At 42.4% G+C, this 17,789-nt stretch overlaps 1 protein-coding gene across 4 annotated transcripts in view; it reads left to right on the top strand.

Moving 5' to 3' along the window:
• Positions 1–3,440: 3,440 nt before the first annotated feature.
• Positions 3,441–17,789, top strand: part of SPOPL (speckle type BTB/POZ protein like) — a 61,974-nt gene continuing 47,625 nt past the window's right edge. For 3 of the 4 annotated variants that reach the window (XR_003536242.1, XM_027695794.1, XM_027695792.1), the window contains exon 1: positions 3,441–3,544. The gene's annotated coding sequence lies outside the window, so the exon portion shown is untranslated. Of the gene's footprint in view, positions 3,545–16,022; positions 16,039–17,789 lie in introns of those variants that run through there. The other variant, XM_027695793.1, reaches the window with a different exon arrangement.

The raw sequence follows: 17,789 nt of genomic DNA, 5'->3' as shown, positions 1-17,789 counted from the left end.
TTTATTTAGGACAATAAACTAACATAGGCTTTTTCTATGAAAAGCTTTGAACAGTATAAATACCACCAAGTTTCTGCCAGAAAGTGGTGTGTATTGTAAGAGCATATTCCTATGGGACCTCCTGTCTGGTCTGAGGAAGTATGATCTAAGGCATTCACTCTGGACCCAGGAAAGTTTTGTCCTCCTCCTCATCTCTGACAGAATCTGTGTTCTGGAAGTGTGCTTAATGATTTCACCCTGCCTTGTTTTTCGCTACCATTTTCTGTCCTGACTTATTAGATTACAAACTGTGTTTTGTGAAATGTCTGGCATGAAGGGTCACTTATCTCAATTGACCCACTAAGTGCTGCCATAATGCAAATAACACCAGTGCATCCTGACACTACACCATTTTGCCTTAACATTACACAAGAGGCCAGTACTACATGGTGTGCTTTAATTCAGCACTGAGAGGGGACAAAAATGGGAACCTAAGGGGGAATAGCAGGGAATAGGACTGAGCAGTGGATGAAAAGCACAGGAAAACAAGTTAAACTTTGGTTAAAACTAACTGGGGACTCCAGATCTGGAAGGTGGTAGTTGCTTTGCTTGGCAACCATTTACACTCCGTTCTGTGGCATGTGCCCACCCATACCAGAATATTGTATAGGTGAGGGTGAGCAAAAGGACTTTTCAGCCCAAGGGGTGCATGAGCTGTAATCTCACCTTTTGTCTGCTGACAAATATGCAGTTTTCCATAACTTCTGTTAATGGTCCATCTTTGCAGACATTCTCTACAGCAGGATTTAAGGGAAATGATGGTTACTACATACAAAGATTCACTTGGTTTACTGTTCTTCCTATTTGCTAAGTTAGTCTAGTTAAATACTAAGATTTCCATAGCAGACTTCTCAGCTACAACTAGAATTTCACTCCTGATTTCCAGTAGCGGTGACTGAATTCTGCCCTGTGAAAGAGTGGACATCTTTCACTTCCCAGTTGCAACAGTGTCTCCAAGCATTGATAAGACCAAAAATTCCTATGCTGTGTTCTACCTGTGTATGATACAAACAACAAATGTATATTGTGTTTTCTTCTATGTAATGGGCCCTATAAAAGGTAACAGCCTGGTCCTCCTGGCACTTATCTGGCTTTCTAAACGGAGTAAGTTCTGGCTGTGGCTGTAAAACTATTTCCTGGTATGAAAAAGGCTCCAAGCAAACAAAAAATGCTGAGACATTCGAAAATACAGTGCAATGCTAGACAGGTTCCTGAAATAGTTCTGAGAGAACTAGTACTACCAAAGGCAGTATGGCCCTGTCAGTGCAGTTTTTCTCTGCAGGATGAATTATCCAGGGCTCTGTGTCTCACTAATGCAGTTGTATCGATCTTGAGACCTTGCTGGCCTGGGTATCCTTACACAGCACAATGCTGTGTGTATGTACTCTTAGTGCTCGTTCTCAAGAGAAGCAATTAAGGTGTCACTGAGTCTTAATTGTCTCCATAGAGGATGTTTTCTTTAAAGTCCCATTTGTTTGAAAAACAAAGTAAAACATACTGCTTAAGCTTTATTTCCAACCCCCCACAGGGAAGTTTGCAGTACTGTATATGCAAATTATCACACCATTTATTTTTAGAAGCAATTAGGAAGATATGTCAATAATGTAGAGAAATTCACCTGTGTCTAAAGGAAACCAATCTGACCGACAGCTCTCAGAACTGCTGGGTAGTGAACACGTGGTAAGAGCAGAAGAACCCTGGTCAGGGGCTGTGGGGTGATGGACTCGAAGCTCATGGCTGTGCCAGCCAGGAGCAGATCTGTGCACCAGGTGAGAGGCTGAGAACCCAGCATCAGGCTGAGAACCCAACATCAGCCCTGTAAGTCGGGGATCAGCCACCAAAGGCTGGTTCTTGTTAAGCCCAATACAGGGAGCAGACGGAGCTCACAAGTGTCAATTTTAGGATGACATCATCTGAAAACCAAAATTATAACTAACTAACTAAGGAGTCCTCAGAAGCCCCAAATCTGCCCCACATTGTGAACTTTTCTGGCAACTGGGGTAATGACCAGGCAGCTGCTTCAGGGGAGCCCCCCTGACCACTCTGAGGGGAGGTACAGAAGAGGGCAACGAGAATGATTAGGGGACTGGAGCATCTCTCTTATGAGGAAAGGCTGAGGGAGCTGGGTCTGTTCAGCCTCAAGAAGAGATGACTGAGAGGAGACCTCATTAACATGTATAAATATTTAAAGGGGGGGGGTGCCAAGAAGATGGAGCCAGGCTCTTCTTGGTGATGCCAAGCAATAGAGTCATAGAATGGCTTGGGTTGGAAGGGGACCTTGAACAAAATCTCATTCCAACCCTCCTGCCATGGGCAGGGACACGTTCCAACAGACCAGGTTGCTGAGAGCCCCAATCCAACCTGGCCTTGGACACTTCCAGGGATGGGGCAGCCATAACTTCTCTGGGCAACCTGTGCCAGAGCCTCACCACCCTCACAGTAAAGAATTTTTTCCTAATATTTGATCTAAACCTACTCTCTTTCAGTTTAAACCATTCTCCCTTGTCCTCTCACTCCATGCTCTTATAAATAGTCTTGCCCCATCTTTCCTGTAAGTTCCCTTCAGGTGCTGGAAGGCCACAATTAGGTCATTCCAAAGTCTTCTCTTTTCCAGGCTGAACAATCCTTTTCTCTTAGCCTTTCCTGAAGGGGTACTGGAAGGGTTCCCTTCAGGTACTGGAAGGCCACAATAAGTTCATCCCAAAGCTTTCTCTTTTCCAGGCTATCCCTTTCTCTCAGTCTTTCCTATAAGTTCCCTTCAGGTACTGGAACGTCGCAATTAGGTCACCCCCAAAGCCTTTTCTTCTGTGGGCTGAAAAATTCCTTTCTCTCAGCCTTTCCTGAAGTTCCCTTCAGGTACTGGAAGGCCACGGCTAGGCCACCTACTTCAAAGCCTTCTCTTTTCCAGGCTGAACAATCTCTTTCCCTCAGCACTTCAGGAGAGGTGCTCCATCCCTCTGGATGGACAAGAGGCGGAAACTGACGCACGGGAATTCCACCTGAAAATGGGGTGGAGTGAACGCGTGAGTGACCGTGCACTGGAACAGACTGCCCAGAGAGGGTGTGGAGTCTCCCTCACTGGAGATATTCCAGAACCGTCTGGACTCAATCCTGCGCCATGCTCTTGAGCGGGGGGTCAGTCGCACCACACTCCCTGCCACGATCCCATCCCGGGAGCGCCCACCCGACACCCCGCCCGGCCCCGCCCGGCTCATCCCGCCCCGCCCCGCGCGCGTTCCCGGATGGAAGCGGCGCCGCGTGACCGCTCCCTCCCGGAAGTGCGGCGGGAGCGGGAGCGGGGCCGTGCGGGAGCCGGGAGGTGCCGAGCGCGGGGCAGGGACGGGACGGGGCCAGCGGGAGCGGCGGGGAGCGGGCAGGGCAGCGATGCGGCTCCGCCGCCGCTCGGGCTCGCCGCCTTCGCCCCCCGCGGGGCGCCGGTGACCGTCACACCCTGCGCGCCCCGGCGGAATGAGCCCCGCCGCGCCCCCGCCAGCGCCGCGATCCGGTACGTGCCGGGGGACCCGTGCGGGGCTGTGTGCGTGGGGCTGGGAATGGGGATGGAAAAGCCTTTGTTGTGCGCCCGGGGTGCCCCTGCCCCGGGCAGCGGCCTGGCGGTGCCGCGGGGAGGGCAGGGTGGGAGCGGCCCTGCCCGGCGCTGGGGCGGGCGGTGCTCGCAGGGATGGGATCCAGTGCTCCAGCGATCCGCTGGTCCAGCGATCCAGGATCCCTGCCTTGGGCTCCCGCAGGCCCTGGGATGAGCGCTTCCAGGCGCGGAGAGCCCGGCCAGGCAGCGCGTTGTGCTCCGCCTGTGCCCTCGTTATCCCCAAGCGCGGTTTGTTTTGGGAAGTTCGCGTCTCGTAAGGAAGTAAAAGAAGGAAGGGAAGTGGAGGGGGTTTTTCTCCCTTCGGGGCTGCGGAGAACTTTGAAGGAGGTTGTAGGGGCGAGTGAATAATGTGTAAAACAGCTCCTGGTTGATTCATCGGGGCTGCGCGCTCCATCTTAGACGTGGTCAGGAAGTGGAGTTGACTAAGGCTGGGTTTCACCTGATGATGTCGCCTGCTGAAATTCCCGGGAGTCCGGGGGAATTTGCATCACTTTGAGCCTCTTTGAGAGCACGGGTAGGTGAGAAAGAACGTAAAGAATGGAAACCAGCAAAACAAAGGAGGCAACACAAACGATATCGCTGAGTTCCTGGTTTTTGTTTGTTTGTTTGTTTTTTAACTGCAGGATACAAACTCAGTCTGTTTCAAAACGTAGCTTTGCTCTGTGGTTATATTCTTAACTTGTTTTCTAAAATGGTGTTGAGAGTTTTAAAAATAGTGTTTAAACAAGAAGGATTGTTTCGAGCCTCCTGCCAAGAAGAACAATCTGTGACAGTCAAGCTGGGTCATTCCTTATTCTTATCAGTTCTGCAGAATGCATTATTTTGATAGATATCCCATATGGTTACAGGAATTTTTACCACAGTGGTTCTGAGCTGAGCCATTTGTATGACTGCCAAGGCGTTTTGTTTTAACTGTTAAAAAAATGCTTTGTTCCTTTTTCTGTTTTTACTAAAACCTTTATTTCTGGAAATAAATATCCCTCTTTAGAGGGACAGATTACTATCTGTTACTATTCACTGTTACTTCTGAAAGTTTTACCTGGCTTCTCTCTCTCTGGGCCTTCTGGGATGTGGGGACAAATGTAAATGTTTGTGAAGGATTTCCAGTGTATGCCTACTGCATGGTGTTTTCCCCCCACTCTGTAAGTGGATATTTACTCAGAAAAGGGAAAATAATTTTTAAACAATATGTCTTTTGTATATAAAGCTGCTAACTTTATATAGGCTTTGGTACATCAGCAGAAACTGCTTTTAACTCTCTTCTGGAAACCCGAGATTTTATATATCCAGAAATATCCTTGGTGTTATATTGCCTTGAAACAGCTTTCTGCCAAACTTTTAACTTTAGTACTTTGCAGTCTGCTTTTAAACTGTCAGTGAAAATAAAGAATTACATTCTGGGCTTGCATAGGCAGTGCGAGCTACTTGTTGATATTAAAAACTTGTATATACTATAGACAAATATGAAATGAATTTGAAAAGCCACCAGATTTTTTTCTGGCCCTAGTCACTGATTTCAACTGTCAGTGCATGCTCTTTACAGTTTTCAGATGTTCAGTTGAAATCACATATTATACAACTATTTTTTCCTCTTTTTTCTACGTGTTATGTTTCTCTCTTTGTGCCTTTGAAAGCACCTAAGCGTAAATATACACGAGAGAAAATGAAACCAGTTGTCATTATCAACATAAGTCAGAGTGGAGAAGAAATAGCTGAGGACACCAATAGGTAGCATTGATCGACTTGCACATCGATCTCATTAACTTCTCTCTTCATTCATTCTTCCCAGGTTTTCTATCTGCATTTGTTGTTTTTCCAGCCTTTCATATACAGTCCCTTCACATCTCTACCTTATCTGTTCACATTTTTCTCTTTACATCTCATGCCCTTGCAGAAGTGATTCTAATCATAGTTAGAAATGTGTCCTGTTGAATTTGTTTCCAGGCTCTGGTACATGCTCAGGCATAGGCTTCTGTGCGTCTTGCATTGCAAAACTACCCCATCCTGTTTTGTTCTTTTTCCTTGTGTTTTTCTGTTGATGACAAGTGGATATTTTTGGTGTTCTTTTTCTCACAGTTTTTGTGACAGGTTCATATGCTCCTTATGGGCATTTCTGTCTCGTTGTAAAAAGCAGTTGCCAACGTGCTGCCCTTTCTGCTTCCTGTGTATTTAGCAAAGCGTGGTTAAGACTAAGGAAGTGTAAATGAGGTTGTTACGCTCTCTAGAAACAGTAACCAGATACTCGTTGTAGTAAAATCCTGAGGTCTTCAAAATACTGTGCCCTGGATCAAAGCATGGGCTGTGCATTTTGTTGTGTGCATCCTGGGCCTTGCATTTTTAGGATAGAATAGGAGGCACTTGCCTCGTGCTTGACTAATGCCTGTGCCATCACATCAGAGACTGTGCTCTCCAAGAGGCTCTTGTACCTTTGGCTCTTGGCACTGGCACAGGTTGCCCAGAGAAGCTGTGGATGCCCCATCCCTGGAATTGTTCAAGGCCGTGTTGGATGGGGCTTGGAGCAACCTGGTTTAGTGGAAGGTGTCCTTCCCATGGCAGGGGGGTTGGAACAAGATGGGTTTTAAGGTACCTTCCAACCCAACCCATTCTATGATTCCACAACTCCCTTTCCCCTCTGCAAAATATGTGCATATTCACAAGAGACTTCTTCCTTCCTTTGAATCCTTGAGAAACTATCCAGTTTATGTCCTTACCAAGCTTTGTTTCTGTTTCCTCTTGTCCCACTGATACCAAAAGTCTTCCTATTGGAAGTAGGAAATCTCTCCTTCTATTTGTGCTCAGTATTTAGAGGAGAATTGTTGCAACTGTGTGAGAAGTGGAGGTGTTTTAATAGTGGTAATTTAGATATTGTAGTACTTTTTAACTGAGAGAAAATGGACACTTGCCGTAGTTCAGTGCATAGTTTTTAGGTAGTGCGTATAAGTATGTTACAGAGTGTGTATTTCGCATAATTTTTTTTTCCTTTCTGTAATGTTTTAGCTATTCAACTTGTGTGGTGGAATTTTGGCAGGAGTATATGTTGAATATTGGAAAGAGCTTAACCTGAAAAACCTCAACTCTCTTGGTTCCATTTTACCCGAGTTTAATAGCTTTCCAATGTGTTTTTTTGTAACCTGGTTTAAAATTATTCTTTGTCAGCTATAAAGGTTTTTTATGGAATCACTTTGCAAGCATGTATGTGTCTGTCAACGTTGTTGTGATCAGTGTTTGCATATAGCATTTGGGAAATGTAGTGGAAAGTGAGATACTCTTTCAGCTGGTTCAGAAACTCATTGGCATGGAATAATCCAAAGAGCTCACATGACCGAATTCCCTGAATTAGATTACTTATCCTTGATACTGCCTTGTATCTCTCAGAAGCCATTTATCACTTGATTTATAATTTTTTTTTTGGTGAAAAATATTACACTTGCCACTTTTAATTGGTTACTTGTCTCTTTCTCTCTGTGGAAATCATCAAAAATAGGTGATATAAACCGAATGTAATATGTTGCTTTAGTGAAAAAAGCTAGTCTCCTTGTCAGGCTGCTTCTTCAGAGGTTAAAGACGGACTAAGTAGACTTCACATAAAGTTCAGTGCTGGATGAATAGGGAGAAGTGTTGGTGTTGAGTTCTCACCTCTGTAAAAGAGGCTGCTGTATGTACTTGTAACCTCTTTTTTTAAGCATTATAAATGTCTGTGTGCTTTCCCGTGATTTCATTGCTAAATACAAGGAATGAAGCTGGTGGGTTGTGTGAGCACTTGCAAGATGGCAATTTACTTCTTGTGTGCCTTTGAAGGTTTGGTTTTTTTTTGGTTTTTTTTTGAGACAATTGTTTTTAGTGGAACAAACTTCAGATCTCAGCTCTTCTAGCTGACAGGCATTATTGGAAGCTGCAGTTTGATTGCACTCACGCTGTAGTATTGCTTTGGCACAGGCAGCTACTGAGCCTGTAGTTGGTGGTACCTCAGCAGCTGAGTAGGGAACAGCCTGTGCCAGTTCATCCGCCTTCGTTTGCGTGACATTTGCTCTTTGCACTGTATTGTGACTTGACTCCTTAAGTAGTTCAAAGGTGAATTATCATTTGATGTGTAATTTGCCTGGCTGCTTTATAGAAAGAAAAAGCAATTGTGTGCCAGGGAGAATGCAACAGAGTAGCTCTTGGCGTAGGCAGTGCTGCTGCTGGTGGAGTAAATGTCTCCAGCAGTTGGGAAACTTCCAGAGTTCATGGGGTGGGAACCTCTTATTGTTGTGCAGTGGAAAGGATCACTGGGTGAAACTTGGGAGCCAAGCTTTCTCTTGGCCTCCTTCCTGGTTGTTCCTTTAATGTGTGTCCCCTCCCAAGAGCTCACTTACCAGTTGGTCAGGTCTTTTGCAAAATCGATTCATAGGTAGAGTTATGAGTGCAGATGAAGAGAATGGGGGGAGCAATGACTTGCTCTTGATTTCCTTCAAACTCTTTGTTTTTTTATGTATTAAATGTTCAGCAAATTAATTAGACTTGGGTGACTCTAAAAGGGTTTGGGGTAGTTGCTTCCTGAACAACTGAAGTGATGTGTAGGTGCAGAACTCTGGCCTGAGGAAGAGCTGGTATAACCTTCTCCTGTGGTGTCCTACTTTCTAGCTCTCTGTTCCATGTTGACTTTTTCTTTGGAAAACTCTTTTCACAAAAGTTTTAATTTTCCTGGCTTTCTTTATTCATATTCAGTTTCTAATTGATGAACCTGTTTTTTCCATCAGCATGGCCTGTAGCCTGTGAAGGACAGACAGTTTCAATATGCAGAATTTAAGTTAAAAATCACTGGTTTAAGTTGAAATAAAATCTAAATACATGTAATTTGTTGTTTTGAGTGCTTAATGTATTAATCTAATGATTCAGATTAGTTAGCTAATAATTTTTTAAAATTCTTTAGAGGAGGCACATGGGTACTGCCTTCAGCATTGAACACAGTAGGGCTCTGAATTAATCTGTAGACATTACCTCAGCAACAAAACCAGTACTCTTTGGTGGCAGCTTTTCTTAAATTTTAAAACAGATGGATTCCTTGTTAACCGAGGTTGATTTCAGAGTTACTTGTTTGCTTATAAACAAAACTCTCGAAGATGAAACCAGAACTGTTTTGTAATGAATTTAGATATTGAGTGCTTAAAATAGTTTGTTTCGGCTTTGGGGATGCTGCAATATATAGTGGAAATAGTAAATTTTAGCTTCTTTTTGTCAGCACCAGATGTGTGGGCACACTGATACTTATGTATCAAATGGAATAACTGTTTTTGTAATGGGACAAAATACAGTCGTCTTAACTATTGTGTCTGTGCTGTCTGCAAAGTTAACTGCAGCAATTATTTGTGTTCATCTGGATTTGTACCTATTTTTAGGTGGTTTTTTCATGCATTTGGAAAGTTCTTAGAGCCTGTATTAATTCATTTAAAGACTTCTGAACTTCAGTTCTGAAAATGTTATACTGGAAACCAAGTTGTGCAAAATCTTTAGCTGATTTGGGTAATTGTAGGTTAATGTAATCCATTGCTGTACTGACTGTCCAAGTGGGTGTGATCTCACTCTTGGGTCTGGGACTGTGCTTGGCATATGGTGGTTTCAGAGGAATAGAATATATGAAATCTATTTTCAATGTTTTTTTATCTGTACAGAACATGTCAAGGTAGATTTTTTTGGTTACTTATGTGCATGACAGGACAATAATATTTGTGTTGCAATATGGGGTGATATAGTTTATAAGAAACTGAAAATCCTTTTACTGAAGAAGTTTGCATAAATACACTTTTTGCAAGTTTTGCAAAATACACTGATCAGGTGGTTGATCTAGGGGAAAAAATACAGTAAACAGATATGGTAGTCTTGAATGAATACTGTTATATCCCAAGAGAGGCTTCTGATTAGGGGAGTTCCTGTCTTGCTTATAGCAGAAGATGCTTTATCAGTAATGTTCTCCTAAAGTGGGTTGTATTCTTTAAGAAAAAAAAAAGGCTGGGGATAGGGAGCTAAAGCATGATACAAGTAGAAGCAGAAGAAAAGCTTCCATAGGCAGTAGGCCACTCAAAATTCATGTGTGGTAAACTTTATATCCAGAGTTAGTTGCTATGATTATTATATTAATAAGATTATCAAACAAAATCAACCTTTTTTCTGTAGTCAGTGGTTTTGAATATTGTTTTACAGGCCAGGCATCATTTTTAATGATTTAAATAGCAGTTGTGTTTGGAAATGTGCCATCCTTTCCAACAACTGTGAGACTCCACTCACTGAGTGGTGAGAGGAAAGATATATGACAGTAGCATCATCAAGTGTTAGTCTGGGTAAGTAATAAATTAGAGTGTCTGGGCCTTCACAGAGGTTTTCAGAGGCACTTGTAAAGACAGACTCGTCTCTTGATGTTGGCTGACTTCTTGATTTCCTGGTATTAAATTGCATTTTTTCCTTCTGTTTGTTTTCCTGCTTTGGGAGAGCACTTTTCTGTGGCGGCACTGCAGGCACTGCACTGCGTTTGACGAGGTGGCCTCGTCGGGATGATTCACACCGGGGCTGTGTCGTCTGTGGATGGAGGCAAAGAGCATCTGCTTCTGGTCTGCCTTGTTTGACAGCACCAAAGATGAAACCAAATCTGTTTACTTGCCACAACCAATGGAGGACTTTGCAAGCCCGACTGTGCTTCAGCAACGCTGGGAGGGATATTTGGCTTGTTGAAGTGTAGCTGTCAGTGGGCGATTGCCGGGGTGATGCAGCCTGTGCAGGCACAGCTTCTGGTGACAGACACCCACGTGGTGGCTTGTGGAGTGTGTTACCAGAAAGAGCCTCTTGAAAGCAGCTGAGGCAGCTCATGAAAAGAGAGTTTGGTGTGATAGAACTTTGCTGCCCTTTATCAACCCCATTGCTTCTGTCAGACTGAAATCTGCTTAACTGTGCCCAGTAACCAGGCCACCCTGACAGCCCTGCACTAGCTTCTTTGCCTTACTGTACTTTCCAAACTTTGGGAATTTTCTTCTGTGTTGAGCAGCTAAGACTGTGCTATAAGTGGGAGAACTTACAGGGAACTGCAAAGGTTTGAAATTGCTTTAGTTGTTGAAAAAGGGATCTTAGATTATATTTGAGTTGTTCTTAAATCCAAAAGTATAAGCAAAACGGTATCTGGATGTTTTTTAAATAGTAGAATGATAGAAATTGTGTATTTGTCTTTGAACTTCAGAAACTAGTTTCTTTTGGACTGAATTTGGCAGTTGGACTCAATCATTCTTATGAGTAATTTCCAACTCAAGGTATTCTATGATTCTATGAACTTTTAGGATTTTCTTCTTTACCTCTGTGGGTGTAAACCTGTCTAGCTGCAGTCCAATACTGAGATGTCAAGTTTTGCTTGCCCTGATGGCTTTCAGAGATTCCAGCTTCATTTTCACCAAAGCAAGTGAGTGTGCAGCTCTACCTCGTGACCTACCTGCCTTTCCTAGGATGTATCTAATCAACTATTGTGAATGAAATTTAATACCCAGTCCATTAGTTCAGTTTCAAGAGTATTTGGGTGAACTAGCACAGAATGCACTTTGGTCCTCTGACAGAAAGGAGTTTTGGGGGTTTTTTTCTCAATTTCCTAGCTTATAAGTATCAGTTGTTTTTTGCACAAAGTCTGATCCTCAGGATGAGCTGTAGCTCTCAACATTTCCAAGATGCAGCTGTGTGAACAAACATGTCCACTGTTTGCCATGAGAGGTAACAGGGCAACAAATGAATGATCAACCCCCCTCTTGATAACATCTGTGAGTACGAGCTTTTGGCTGCTGAAAGCAGTTGTACCACTTTGGTGTGAGCTTTGCAGGTGATACCAGTCTGCAGAGGTTAATGGGCAGAGCTTTCTGCTGCTCTGAACAGCTTCTCTGCAGCAAATGAAAGCACCAGTCTCTGGAGAGTGTAGTCCAGTGCTTTTTGGAACTCTTATGAATTTTAAAAGAAAAGAGAAGCAAAACAGAGCAAAACACCCCAAACTAGCTGTGAATCTGCTAGAGAAAGATGGTTTTTTGTTACAGTTGAAGTCAACTTTCTGTTGGCTAATACAAGCTTCTGTTTCAAGTGCAAAGAATAAAGTCAAGATTAACATTTTCAATTTGGTGAACTCTTGATTGTGTGTAACTGGAGTATTTAGGGAAAAAATGTCTTCATTTAATATACTTTCACATGTCACTGGTTTGTTGGAGTAAGAGTAATGGAGTGAAACTAAGGAGGGGAAAAGATCACTTTGGCTATATACCAGGAACAAAAACCCAACAGCAATAGTTTATTTGAATAGAATAGTTTCCCAAGAGAAGTTGTGGTGGAAATACCATCTTTTGGGTGCCATAAAACTAGACTGGGCAATGAAAATGAAAAATGCTGTAAGAAATAATCTTGCATTTCTTCTCCAGGGAAATGCATAGATGACTGCTGTAGGGAATGGTCTGGGATATCTGATACAGAGCACAATGGGTTTCCTATACTACAGAACAATAATGCAAGGCTAATGCTGAGGGATTTTTATCAGTAAGCTTGGCTGATGTAAACTAAGCAGTTACAGCTGAAGCTCTGCTGAGCATTAGGGTTTTCTCTCAGCTGAGGTAAAATTCAACTTTGTTTTTCAAAGGCTTAGGACAGGAAAGAAAATTCAGAGAAAAGCCTGAAAGATACATGTACTCAGCTTCACAGTTTTTACAGCTAATATCATCATCACTTTGCTAATTTTGAGCTGCTGACTTCAGTGTTATCAGTTACAGGTGGAGCCCCATCCTCCTGAAAAGTTGGGCGTTTCACATGTGCTGGGTTTTGCTTTGCTGGGGCTCTTCTGCTGGAACTACCATGAGGATTTGCTTTTGAATTCTGTAGTCTTAGTTGCAGCTATTTTAAGTCGTCTCTGACCCCAGCTGCCTGCCTTCCCTGCTGGAGTTTACTGTCCCCTGGGCAGGGGTGACGGGGTGTATGTGTAGTTTCTCAGCTGTCACAGTCCAGTCCAGGGTAGTATTTTTTCTCACTGGAGAAGCGTGGAGAGGGTCAGGAACTGGCTTGTGGTGTGGGTGCTGATGTGTGTGTGTGTGTCTCCTGGCTGGGCACAGGCTTCCAGCAGAGCTGGGGGATGGCAAGGCTGAGATCTTAACCATGAAGCACATGGGAATAGCCAGAGCTTATGATTGAAGCCCCACAGCTGGTTTGGGTTTGTGTAAACTTGGTTGCTGTTGTGCAGTTCCAGGGAAAACATATACTTAAATAAGCATTTTTTAATATTATGTTCTAAAAAAGCCTCAGACCCTTTTAACTGTTATAAGCTTCTTCTTCAGTAAGTGTCACAGGATCTTTCTGTGCACAGGGCAACTTCTCTTCCCTTCTCTGGCCCTGAAAAAGAAACATTTTGTATGTTAGAAGTACAGTAGGTAATGTAAAATGTAGTTTATCCTTAACCTGTAGGTTTTCTGACTTCGGGGGTGGATATGTGTGATTGCAATTGTCTAAGTATCAGTAATTCTGTTCACTAAAACGATGCAGCGTTAGATAGGTTTTTAATTCAATAAATACTAAACACTGTATTTAAATTTTCTTAAGTGTATCCTGAGTCTGTTTTCAGAGAAGCAAATAATGATACTGAACAAACTGGATGACTGCCTGAGCTTAATAGACCTTTCAAATGTCTGTTGTTGTGTTGTGGATCATCCAGCAGGAAACCTAGTTTTTAGCAATTCTTTCAGAAAGATCAATTGTGAAGAGATGCAAATCCTGCTAATTAATAGACAACCTTATCTTTCACAAACTTGGTGTTTTTTCTACTTATGAGTAGAAATCTTATGAATTTTTGTAAGCATAACTGCTTATAAGACAAATCCTTAAACAGGAAAAACACCCCAGTTTTCTTCAGCTGGATATTTTTTTAGTCTGTGAGATTCAATGAGAAAGATAATGTCTTCTCTGTGGATTTGAGCAGCATTCCAGCCACAGGAGTTTCATGCCACTGGATAAGCATGACCCAGGTGAGAGTGGCTGTTACACAAATCCTTCTGTGACCAAGGAGAAAGGGACATGGCTTTCTTCACTTTTAAATAGTTTGGCCTGCATAAGTTGATGCTACCTGGAACTGGTGAGCACAGTGGAACATTGCTTCAGATGGGGGAGTGAAAAGTGACTTTTACTTGGGCCTTAGAGTGCCTTTCACCTCAGAGGTAACTGTTTGGTCTGGTTAGTTTGTTTCTCCCATCTTTAACTTCAGAAATGTATTCTCACTCACCCAAGAAGTGGAAAGATGGTGAACCTTAAAGCACTTAAATGGTTTTTCCCAAGAATTTTCCTCCTCAGTCATTTGAAAAAACAAAACTAATTCCTTGAATAACAAATACTGATAGATAGTATTATATATAACACATATTACTTTATATAATACTACGTAATACTTTATTCACTGGTGATCATTTAATGAGAGGAAATAAAATCAATATCTCTGTAAGTAGAATGTGTTTATTTTGAATGGGTTATTGGAAGCTGATTTTATTATATGAAAGGGTTATTCAGTTCAGATTTAAAAAAAGAAAACAAAACTAAAACTTTTGTCTGTACAATTAGACAAACTGTATTTGGGTTCTGAATCGTATATTTACTAGGAATAAAAAGTTGGAGGAACAGGGTGTTATTTGCCAGTTAACCTTCAGAAGGTGATCTTTTATTTCAACCAGTGATTAAATATCAATATTTCCAAAGGGAGGGGTGTGTGCTGGTTTTGGCTGGGGTAGAGTTAATTCGGTTGCTGGCTGCGGTTATACCACGACAAGGGGAAAAAAGTTAATTCACAACAGCATTGCATTTCTCGAAATGTTTAGCCCTGCTCAGGAGAAGACCATCACCATTCAAAGGGAATATGCAGTATATGTGGGTGGGATTTGCTGGTATGGCCCAGGAGGGAAACACTTTGATCCTGGAGGCTCAAGCCCTGGGAGGAACGGAAATTGGAGAGAAGAGGCTCAGCAGGGACTGATCAGCCAGTTCACAATGTGCTTTTCCTCTCATTCCTGTGGGAACAAGACAGGGTCACTGATTTGCTTGGTGAACTGATCTGTGGGTTGGGTTCTGCCAGGCTGGATTTGACTTTCGGGGTGTGTTGGCTACCCTGCAGAAGGCAGTTTGTTTTGCTATTCCTGCCAGTAATTTGCTGACTGTAATCCCTCATTGAAATACAAAGATAAACCCTTGCCATGGTCACAGCTTTACGTGCAGCACCTGCTCCTGTGCACCTGTTACACTGTCAGTGCTCCGAAGGATCTCCTAGGATCTAGTTAAGCTGAGCTGCTGCTCCTAGGTGTGGGAGCTGGCCCGAGATCCTGCTAACGGGGCAGTTCTTCAAATAAGTTTATGAAGTGTTCTGTGGGTTTATTATTGGGGGAGTAGAGAATTCTTCTTTGTGTGTGCTCATATGTATGTGGTGCTTTCTTAATGAGCTAGTTGGTTTTGCAGTGAAAAAGTTGAGATAATTCCAACGCAAGATGTAAGAGACTGGGAATGTGTTCTTGTCTAGCTTTGAGAGGTTGAAAAGTAACTTTGTTTAGAATAATGTTGATAAACACTCAATTTCAGAGAGGGGAAAAAAATATTTTTGAAGTTCACGTTATTGATGTAGGAAGCAGGTTTGGATCTTAAGATCTCATCCTAAGTTAGGAAAATAGAAAGCTAATACAGCTTTTAATGAAATTCCATGTCAATACGTTGTATGGAAGGTAGCCGATGCTTTCTTTACACTGTATGTGCAGGTAATAAATTAGCAACAACCAACCTCAGATGGCTTGAAGTTAAACACAAATATTTGTTTGACTAGAAGAGCACTTCAGTTGAATCCTAAATAAAATGTACTTTGATAACTCCTCTTTTTTTATGTTATGTGCCTACTTGCCCACTGTTCTGCAAGTAGTACTGAGCTCTGTGAAGGTCCTGATTTATCAGTCTGGTGAGAGTATCAGAGAGCAGAGTGATTATCAGGTGAAACCAATACCTTCCTTAAGGGACCGGTGGAAGAATTGTCAAGCCCATCATGTTTGGGGTCAGGGAGCACAGGTGAAGCAAAGTATCTTTGAGCTTTTCTTCTTTTTTTTTTTCTCTAAGTAAGACAATGAACTCAGATTCTCAGAGAGTAAAATCAGCACTGACTGCTGCACCCCATTCAGTATGAGTATATCACTTCATTAAAAAAAGCCCGAACAAACAGCAAAGGTACTTGACACCCTTTAGAAATACATCTTGCTTTCCTTTTGAAAAGCAGAAACTTGTTTTGCCCTCATCTGCTAAAACTTGTTTTGCTGTTCCCAGTGCAAGTTCCTCAGATGGCCAGAGATTCCTGCCTGGCAGAATGGCCACACTGACTGGTTTGCTGAGCCCTGTCCAGACAGGTATGACATTGCCTGAAAACTCTTGGAGCTATGGCCTGATAATGTCCTGTCACTTCTGGTGCTTTGTTCAGGATAGCCTGCAGAGAAATAAATGCAGGTTGTAGCATGAAAATTGTCCCTCTAAGTTGTTTCATCTTGCAGACAGCAGGCCTGTCTTCCTGCCCTTCACTGATTTAATTCCGCCCAGTCGCTCTCCAACTGGTTTTGTGAACTGCAGCTCTCTCTGTTCCCAACCATTTGCTCTAATGGGCTGTGATGAGGGGTTGGTGCTTGAAAAACCTTTTTGTCAGAGCTGATGACAGTGGCTAATCAATGATTCATAAACAATTTCTTCAAAGTAGTATTTAGTCTTCTCCCCACGCAGAGCTCAGCAGAACAAAGGGTAGGTGTGTAGTTGCACCTCTGTCCTCACCTTCAGGCTGCCCACGCAGCGTCCACTTTGCCCTGGTGACTGTCAGTGGCCACTCAAAGTGGGTAAGACTTTTTAAAATTGTGCATCCAGCCATACTAAAAAATACAAACAGCTTCTCAGCACAGACTCCTAGGATAATATCAAGTGTTTAAAGTTATTGCTTTCTCTCCATTTTCACAATCGAAAAGTTTGATTTGCTTAATAAATCCATGTGAAAAAAAGTGAGATGTAAATCTGCTTCTCAGAGACATATCAGGAGGTCGTGAAAATCAGCTGTCTCATCCTAATGCTGTAATTGGAAGCTTTACAAAAAGCTGAAGCTATTTTGAAAGACCTGAAAAGTGTCCTTATGTAAAATCAGGCCTTCTTTCAGAACCTGAATGAATTAAAAGCACCAGGCGAGAGCATCCTCTGAAGTACGGATGCCCTGGGTAGAGGTGGTACAGAGACAAGGCAGCAGATGGACCTGAAAATAATTGAAAATAACTACCTTTGCTTAGAGTTAAATTCTTATTGAATCAAGCTGATTTAGCTGTAAGACAGGAGGGGACAGGTAGCTACTGGTAGCGGGCATGAGGTCACTGAACACTTTCCTAAAGAGATCCTGTACAGCAGTTATTTTCAGGCTTTTTCAATTTAGAAACCCCTTCAGAGCAAATTTGTCTCAGATCTGCTGCTCCTTCATGGTTACAGGGAGCTGACTGGTCCAATGGACTGAAGAATTGAGGTGCAGATGAGAGATGAGACAGTCCTGTGCATCTCATGCAAATGACAGAATAAGGAATGGGCTGTATTTCTTCTTGGTTTTAGCTTTGGAGAATCGAAGAGCAGCAAACAGGTTCAGTAAAGCTGAGTTAAGCTGTTCTAACCCTTTCAGGATATGGTTCTGTGTAAAATCAATCATGTGTTTGGGGAACAGCTTCAGTTGTTATCACTGACTAGGACGTGCTTCCTGAAATAATGGTAATATAAGTGCTAATATTTGCTTTATGAAAGAGAGATGTTCATGTGTATCCTTCTCAGGAATTTTACTCTGGATGGTTCTGTACAGAGAATCAAAACCAGTTATAAACCTGTAAGCAAAATCTGTGTAAACACAACAATACATATGTTTCCTGCTTAAAATATGGGGCAAACAAGTTCTATTATATTAAATTTAGGGGTGCTATTTGTTACTAGTTTTCATTTATGGCAAGTACTAATTAAGTACTGAATATTGCTGTAAATAAATGCAAGTTTTATTTGGGAAAAAGTCATTTATGAGAGACAGCTGAACTGTAATTATGATTAGTCTTCAGTGTCTCAGTGATCTATATCTTGCAGGAGACCTATTCAATAT

Source organism: Neopelma chrysocephalum, unplaced genomic scaffold, assembly GCF_003984885.1.
Source record: "Neopelma chrysocephalum unplaced genomic scaffold, ASM398488v2 Primary Assembly neopelma1_103b, whole genome shotgun sequence".
Classification (NCBI taxonomy): domain Eukaryota; kingdom Metazoa; phylum Chordata; class Aves; order Passeriformes; family Pipridae; genus Neopelma; species Neopelma chrysocephalum.
Note: the sequence above shows the minus strand (reverse complement) of the source record. Positions and strands in the feature narration are given on the sequence as shown.